General features: G+C 31.9%; 1 long non-coding RNA gene across 1 annotated transcript; it reads right to left on the bottom strand.

Annotated features, from left to right (window-relative positions):
- Positions 1–1,089: 1,089 nt before the first annotated feature.
- LOC126884918 (uncharacterized) lies at positions 1,090–6,649 on the bottom strand. The gene is made up of 2 exons (XR_007698188.1): positions 6,246–6,649; positions 1,090–4,373 (listed from the first exon to the last, which is right to left on the bottom strand). It is a non-coding gene; the product is annotated as an uncharacterized LOC126884918 (long non-coding RNA).
- Between the last annotated feature and the right edge of the window lie 2,236 nt (positions 6,650–8,885).

The raw sequence follows: 8,885 nt of genomic DNA on the forward strand, positions 1-8,885 counted from the left end.
CAGTCAGACACAGGCAGCATAAATCCGGACCTCAGAAGTGTCATAGGTTGTCAAAACGGACCCTCAGGGAAACTATTTGGTGACCCCTGATATAGGATATCACTAATTTTGAGTCATTTTTGTCAAACTTCCGGTCACAACTTTTTAACAGGAAAAAACATCAAAACAAGACATAAAATTCGGAAGTGTATTCTGCCCAACATTCAGTACCATACATCATAGTTCACATAGTGGGTCTTAAGCCAGTCTTATAGAACTTACCTTTTAGTTTTTTTGGTAGCTTTCTATCACACACTACGCCGCGTACCACTTTCCACTTCATCTAATTCTCTACTTCTATTAACTTCATGTCCATGTACTTCCATATGTCCAGTAATGTCGATCCCAGATACATAAAACTATTATCTTGTGTGATTTCTTGTCTATTTAAGCTAACTAATCTATGCAGATTTGGAATACTATAAAAAAATATACTGTTTTGTCCTACTTAATTTTAATCCTTTTTCTTCAAGATCCTATCTTAACTGCTTTACTTTTCCTACAGTTCTCTCTAATTTTTCTACCAACAAAATATCTTCTTACATTAACAACCAAGGATCTCCCATTAAAGTTCAGCTATTATCTGATCCAGGATGAATGAGAATAAATTTAGCAGGGAACCTTAATTTCACTCAAAATTTACCAATTTCACATGCATTTGCTGTAATGCTAATTGTTACCATCTCATATTATATATCTTGCACCACATATTCAGCTGGCACTCCTTTCCTACTTAGTACCAGTACGTCTCTGGTAGCTTTGCCACATGCCTTCTCAAGATTAATAAAAACTATGTGCAAGTCTTTCTCTTTCACTCAAGTTTTCCATTAGCTGTCTTAAAATAAAAATTGCTGTTGTGGACCTGCCATGCATATATCCAAAACGACTTTTATCCATTTTTATTTCTAGAACCTTATACTAAATTTTGTTAGATTTTACCATAAATGTACAATAAAAACATATTTTAATTGGCTGCTATGGAAAATGTCTGAACAAAATTAAGCAAAATTTTACTGGAACTAACTATTGCAAACTAAATAAAACACTAAATTAATAGCTGTTTATAATTTTTTTATTCTTTATTAAAAATCTGGGAAATCTAAGCAAGAACTTTCATGTCACTATCTTTAAATTTTACAGCACATTTCTTCCACGCACATTCATATGGTTTTCCTTCAGTGTGTTCTTAAACGGTTTTAAGACCACTTCAAACCATACTAGTAAGAATATTAAATCAAATTCACATTATTTTTTCAAAGTAATTTCAAATGAGTTGCAGTAGTATACTGCTTAGAAAAAATCACATTTGTGAGGTTTTTCCCCACTAAGAATTTTCATGTGAGGATGTGAGAACTGCCCTATTCTCAAAAGCAGCAACGAATATCTACTACTTTTGACGAGATGAGTAACCTCCAAAATACCAACATCTGGAGAAACTTCTTCAGGAGAAATCTGTTTTATTATTTTCTAGTATTAATAGTACCTTTACACCTTAAAAAAAATTGTAAATACTTTCTCTTGTTTACTTTGACCTGTTCACTAAAAAAATCAATGTTAGATAACGTTTTATTAAAATGTTGTTCTCACGCCATTTCCTTGTGGCATTTTTGTAATTAACTATTCTAAATTGGAAATAAGCCCCAATTTTAATAAAAAAATGATTTTATTATCGTTACAACATCCGCATCGGACGTCGTTATCAAAATACAAAATATTAAATGGTATTACAAAATATTAATTAAACATTAATATTTTGTTTTTGACATCGAAATCCGATGTGGACGTCAAAACGTTATTAAAACCATTTTTTAGTTAAATTGTGGCTTATTTCCCATTTGAAATAGTTAATTCTATTGAAATAAAAATTATTCCAGTTACTATAATTCCCAAATATGTCAAAATAAATCCAATTGGTATGTAGTAAGTCAATGTTCAAGATATTTTTAGAAAATTTATATTAATTAGTTGTAAGTAATGAAATATTTAGCTTCTGTTGTTATCTAATCTTAATAAATTTACAGATTTCTCCTCAATTTATTTATTATTATTAAATTTATTATTGTTATTAAACCATTATTCAATGTTACGCACCTACAGAAGATGAGAAAGACAATTTCTACCAACAATTAACAGATACTATCGGAAAGCTGACCAAAGGAGATATACTCATAGTCATGGGAGATCTGAACACGAAAGTTGGCAAAGACAATAAGGGAGTGGCAAAATGCATGGGAACATATGGACTAGCGAAAAGAAACAACAATGGAGAGAAATTTATAGAACTTAGCCTAAAAACAATGTTGTCATTGGAGGAACGTTTTTCTCACACAAAGACTGCCACAAAATAACCTGGATCTCACCAAATAATAAAACGCAAAATCACATAGACCACATCTTAATTAATAAAAAATGGAGAAGTATCCTTCTAGGTGTACGAAATAAAAGATCAGCAGATGTAGGAAGTCATCATTACCTACTAATAGCGGAAATAAAAGTAAAAATCAAGGCCAAAAGAGGGAGTAAACAATATAACAAACGAAGATAATATACAACAACTGAAAGACAGTGAAACCCAAAAAATGTGGAGTAACAAAATAAAGTTGAACACAGAAACTGTAAACAACATACAGACAAATATATCAAACAAATGGGAGATGATCAAAGAGGCTGTACACCAAACCGCACAAGAAGTGTTGGGCTACAACTGAGAAAAGAAAACAGAGTGGCTAGGAACACATGGCAACTGATAAAAAAGAGAAAGGATTTAAAGGCCGAACTAAATAGAATACAAAAATTAGAAGATAAAATCAGAATAACCCAAGAGTATGCAGATATAAATAAACAAATAAAAGGAATTATGAGAATTAGGACAAGTAAAAGTAATTAGGAGAATTACGACAAGTAAAAGAGTGCTGGGAATTACAAAAGAGAATGGACAGAGATGGCACGCTTAGCAGAAGAGGTAGCCGAAACAAATAATCAGAGAGAGCTATATAAAACCACTAAACATCTTGCAAATAAGAATGTCAACAGTGACACACCACTAAAAGAAAAACAAGGACAACTGCTTACAACAACAGAAGAGCAAACACGAAGATGGCATGAGTACTATAGCGAACTTATGGCAGAAGAAGAAAATGAGCCGCCATTCCAAGTTGGTAAAAGGGGACAAGCCATTGTAGCTAAAAATTGTATGTTAGGTTGATTGTTCCAAAAGAGGTACTTACAAAATAGTATAGAAAGTTTAGTGTACAAAGGGATATGTCAACATATTCCTTTTGGTACAGCCTATATCAGTTTATCTATTAGTGAATAATGAGACAACTTGATTTGTACTCTTATTAATGGTTAGATTTTAATGTAATAAGCAACCAACTTAACATACACAACCTATAAATTAGTCTACAGTGTTGTGTCATCGTTGTGATTATTATTGCAAAATAAAAGTGTGTGTTTGAATTAACTAATAACATTATTTTATTATAATAACTGAAAATTGAAGAATGTGTAAAAAAACAAATTTTGAAATGAATAAATATGAAAAGAAGGCAGTCATCAAGGAAATATTTACCTTCACTCTACACTCTCACTGTTACATATTTATGAAGCTTAGAAGATGTATCCAGATAATTTTATTAATTGTAAAATATATGAAAACATGTTTTACAGCCTGATTATCAGTATGAAGAAACATAAAGAAAAATATCACATGCGGTACATGTGACAAATTAAAAATGAAAATATGAAAAAATGAGGATGAACTAAAGTACATTTAAAAGAATACTATTTACAATCTGATTGAGGGTATAAAAACAAAGAAGACAAACATAAGGTTTTTTACCACTGTGGGTTCTAAAATGTGCTTTCATATGACACGCAGTGGTAAACGATTTCACATTTGTGAGATTTTTCCCGAGTATGAACTATCATATATTTATGTCGATTTAGACGAGAATTTAGAGAAAATTGCTTAACGCAGATTTCACATTGATAAGGTTTTTCTCCAGTGTGTGCTCTTAAGGCCCCATCTCACCATCAAATAATTGACAGTTATTTGATCAAACTTGACAGTTAGTGACACAAACTATACATACTAACTGTCACTTTGTGTCACTAACTGTCAAGTTTGATCAAATAACTGTCAATTATTTGATGGTGAGACGGGGCCTTTAAATGTTTTTTCAAATAATCTACACAGGTAAATAACCTAAAACAAATTTCACAATTTCATTGTTTCTTTTGCACACTTGCTAATGGGTTGTTCTTCTTGACAGGAGAATGTCCAGCCACTGGTTTTACAATAACTTCAGTTCTTCATTTATTATGAAGAAAATCTAAAACAAAAATTAAGTTTAAAGAATCTAATTATTTATTTTCACTTATGTGAACAAACTACAAAATCATAATCATAACCAAATAATAGTCCACCATACTGATTTTGATCCACCTTCATTATTTTTGAAAAAAAACCATATTATCACTTATTATATTTTAATAATTTTTTATGAACTTCATAAATAACATCATTATCATAATTAGCTTGACAATTCTGTGTCAACCTGGGCCTGCTACCAGAGAAGTTGTCAATTCCTAGTAACTTCCCTCTATCTTTGAACCCTTAAGCCAGGATCACATGAGGCTAGTTATTCAAGTTAGGATAGCAAGCTAGATATCCTGGTATCCTAGCTTGAGTTACTGTCCTGGCTTGGCGCATGCTCGAACGGTTTACATGTGGCTGGAAAATTTTCAGCCAGTCACTGTACTATTGCGAGATCAACAACTGTCAACGACAGCATACTAACCCCCTCTGTGGCTCAGTGGTCAGGGTGCGTACCTTTGGATCGAAAGGTCGAATTGTGGTGAGTTCGAAACTCACCAGGGTTTTTCATTTATTTTAAATTAATAAATGAAAGTAGTTTCTATCCTTGTGGGATCGGTACTCACCGGAGAGACTGCAGATGTTTGGATACAATTAGCGTCTCTTTAGAAAGACAATGACGTCTACTTTGCAAAGTAACAAGACACTTACTCAACATACACACTACATATTACTCCCCTGAGTTAGTGATAAGTTATAGTCTAAAAAATCATTATGAAATTGACTGGCCAGTTGGTTGTGAAAACCAGTGCCAATACACAAAAACGCTTTACCAGCAAGGCAAGAGTTTTAGAAGTATGTGGTTATCTGTTTAAAAAAATAAAACAGGTCGACATTATGCACTTGCCGTTTAAAAACACTGGCTTTGCGGGCCAGACGAGGGTGGTACACATGCCAAGATAATAAAACCAATAGAGAGGGAGCTTAACAAAATAGAACTCCATGCTATTAGCCGATCCTAGCTTAAGACACTGACTTACTGTCTTTCTCATTAGCATACTAGCCTACATGCGAAGCTAGTTCTGTATACATGGAGCTAGTAATACTAACCTGCTAGTTTAAAAGCGCTAGCTTGAAAATCTAGTCTCGTGTAATGCAGGCATTAGAATCATAAGGTCTGCTTATACATCATTCATAGATCAGGTCAAAATAAGAATAGTTGTAAATAATAAATTAAGTTATTATCAATGAATATAGATGCTCTGTATTTATTGTTGTTATTTAGAAAAAACTGACATCTTTAACATACTGCATTTTAAGAAATCCTGTTAGTTTAATTGATATAGTTGGTTCGCTAAACTCAGACACAACTGGCTACTGATTTTAGTAAGTAATTTTGCCAATTTAGTAAAATTGGCAAAAAAAATAATTACTAAATAGTTAGTAATTTTGCCAATTTTCTCAAAATTGGCCAAAAACAAAAGAAATACTGACTAATATCACTAGCCAGTTGTGTCAGAGTTTAGCAAACCGACTAGGTATATGGTTATTTCCAAATATATTAATATTTTACACGAATTTTTTTGTGTGAACTATCATAATGTTGATTAAAATTGAATATCTTAAAACAACAAATATATGAGGTATTTTCTACAGTGAATTGGATCTTGATCTTTTTGGAAAGTGTGTACCTAGCTTTTGAAATATGTAAGTACATACAAGGAGTGAAGGAGTACATACTACATGTGTAAACTCCATGTTAATAATGGAAACTCTGATCGTAGTTCACTACAATAATTGGCCTTTGCATGAGTTAATTAATGTGTTAATGTTTAATTAATTTAATTTTACTACAGATACCTATGGAAACATAATCAGAAAAACTTACCATTTTCGACATGAATTATCTATCCTCCTTTTATTTGATGTCTTCACTATTTATTTGGTCCAAAAAATTTCCACCATAGAAATAACTACTTTTATCAGTTTTAAAGACTCTACAGTCTCCACTCTATCTCAGTTTTAAAGTTTTAACAGAATAGGAACTATTACAGCATCACACAGGTTGTCCAGAATTTTCGATTTTAATTTTACATTCTTCTTTGTAAAAATTATTATCTGCTTGCTTTATTTCCATTTTATTGATTTAAGAAAATAATATCACATTCACAGCACATAATATTTTACACGTACATATAATAATATAATTATTATAATAATTATAATAATATAATTATTATTGTAATATATATTATTAATACATAGAGTTATATATTAGCAGTAGTAAATTAACCAAAACAATCCAATTCCCAAACACAACCTCAAAAAATTCACAAAAGAAAATCAGATGACGAATGACACGATCCCGACTCCCGACCAATCGTAGCAAACGTATCCGATCGGCTTTATCGGATGCGCACGGTGAAACGAATTTTGGTCAACTTCGCGCATGGAACAAATTTTTTGACGAGTGAGCTTACTGTTCCTCCTGTGACCATAGATTAATAATATAGTATGTTCTATGACCAAGTGTCAAGTGTCTCGTCTCACGTCTCACTCAAGTCCAAGGTTGCCAGGTCAAAAAACTAAAAATCACCGATTTGCCAAGCATAGGCTATTTACATTTGAGTTTGACACTTCGTAAATGTCAAACTAAATTTTAAATTAAGTATTAATAAAACATCAATGACATTTGATAGTGAATTTAATTATTATATAAAATAAATAAAATGTTCAAAAATACAATATGAGTATAAATATTTTAAAAGCAATAATTTATTAACAGTTTTAAAAAGGTTTATACCAGTATAAATACGGCCTCCCCTTTATGATAAATGGACTGTTCCATTTGCTATAAAATTTAAATATTATGTATTGGCCATGAGCCGATGGGCAGAGGGGATTTGACAGCTTTCGCCAGCGCTGTTAGTGGCAGTTTTGTGCATTTATCTGATAAATTTAAATGGCGCGCCATGGGTAGAGGAGAGGGGATTTGACGGTTTTCGCCACAGCTGTTAGTGCAGCGTTGCCACATTTAGTAGATTTCTACTTTTTTGGTAGATTTTTGATATTTTTTTAAAAAATTCTAGTAGGCAATATTTTTTTAGTAGATTTTTGGTATATTTCAACATTTTCTTATGACTAAAATAAAATTTACTTTTTAATAGTATTTGCCCCATTTCTAAATTAATTTTTAGACATTTTGTTACAATTTCCCAATGTCATTACCGAAAATAAGATTCAGGGGTGGGATTCTGTGTACAATCGCTAACACCGCCGACCGCTTTCTATCAATGTCAATATATTTGAATTTTTAGTTTTAATTCAAATATTTTCTTGTTTTACAAGTGTCACTTCAGCATCAACTAGCAAAACTAGAAAATAATTCAATTAAAGCTAAAAATTCAAATATTTTCACGACAATTGACATAGATAGAAAGCGAAGTGTAGATATCTACAGTGCACGGAATCTAGCCCCAGGACGTAGATGATGAATATCAAACAGAAATGAAACTGGATTCTAGTGTAACAAACTTGCAGATTTCAAGTAGCAGTGCAATTAGTACCTATTTCAGGTGTTAGAGAGTTCTGGTATTCGGTGAGCCTGTTAGAAGCTAACGATGGAAAACTAAAATATCTAAATATGTAACTTTGCAAAACAACAAATGTTGTGTTTGCGTGTTTCTAATGTAAAATGCGAAATAATTGTTTGAAGAATGTGATCCAGATATGCAGATGTTAAAATCAGTGGATGACAAAATATTATATACAAATATTAAATATGAAACTGATAAAAATTAATTATAGTTGGTCATTTTGTTCCCCAGTTAAAATATAAAAAAGTTTGGTTTTTGTTTACAAACAGTCATATTAATTTCTAGTTAAACTCCCTCTGTGGCTCAGTGGTAAGAGCGCCTACCTTTGGATCGAAATATCGAAAGGTCCGAATGGTCGTGAGTTTGAATCTCACCAGGGTAGAGAATTTTTCGTTTATTATAAATTAATAAATGAAAATAATTTCTATCCTTGTGGGATCGATACCCACCGGAGGGACCGCAGACGTTCGGATACAATTAGCGTCTCTGCAAAGACAATGACATCGACTTTGCAAAGTAACAAGACACTTACTCAACACACACACTACACATAAAGTCGACTTTACACTACATGATTTATCACGTGATTTATCATATGATTTTGCCCATGACGAGCCGCATGACAATGCTTATGATAAAACACAATGCTTATGGCAAAATCATATGACGAATCACACAGTGTAAACATGTAAATTTTACTCCATAACCAAATCATATAACAAATCACATGATAAATCATGTCATGTAAAGTCGACTTAACACTAGTTACCTAATTGGTAAAATCCACTGTACCATCACCATGCCAATGCCCATTAGTTGTCGAGGCATTAACTAAATAAAAAAAAATTCTAGTTAGTCAGCTGTTATTTTTATTATAAAAAGTCATAAATTATATACAAATATATTAATAAAGTTTTATAGTATATTTTAGT

This window comes from Diabrotica virgifera, chromosome 5 (assembly GCF_917563875.1).
Source record: "Diabrotica virgifera virgifera chromosome 5, PGI_DIABVI_V3a".
In the NCBI taxonomy this organism is placed as follows: Eukaryota; Metazoa; Arthropoda; class Insecta; order Coleoptera; family Chrysomelidae; genus Diabrotica; species Diabrotica virgifera.